We start from the raw sequence: 280 nt of genomic DNA, 5'->3' as shown, positions 1-280 counted from the left end.
TATTCTTGACAAATGTTTTTATTTCTCTTTTTTCAAAGAGTTGAGTTCAACAGTGACATCTAGAAGAATAAATATACATTCATCAACAATATAAAATTGTTCTGCATTTAAAACATTCAAGTTCATTGACTGAAAATAAAAATGTAAACAGCTGACATCTCAACTCCCGTTCTCCGCTTCAGCACTCAAAAAGGCAGATGTTTTGACAAAGCACATTTTTAAGCATGGAGTCGATAACTCTTATAAGCCACAGTATTATCATCATCACAGAGGCGCCTCT

The 280-nt window shown here is 33.2% G+C and overlaps 1 protein-coding gene across 1 annotated transcript in view; it reads right to left on the bottom strand.

Annotated features, from left to right (window-relative positions):
- rasd1 (RAS, dexamethasone-induced 1) overlaps positions 1–280 on the bottom strand; it is a 1,659-nt gene continuing 1,379 nt past the window's right edge. Inside the window, exon 2 of the mRNA XM_056469504.1 lies at positions 1–280. This exon is cut by the window's right edge and continues 727 nt beyond it. The gene's annotated coding sequence lies outside the window, so the exon portion shown is untranslated.

This window comes from Danio aesculapii, chromosome 12 (assembly GCF_903798145.1).
Source record: "Danio aesculapii chromosome 12, fDanAes4.1, whole genome shotgun sequence".
Classification (NCBI taxonomy): Eukaryota; Metazoa; Chordata; class Actinopteri; order Cypriniformes; family Danionidae; genus Danio; species Danio aesculapii.
The sequence above is the reverse complement of the archived record's forward strand: the minus strand, read 5'-3'. Positions and strand labels throughout refer to the sequence as shown.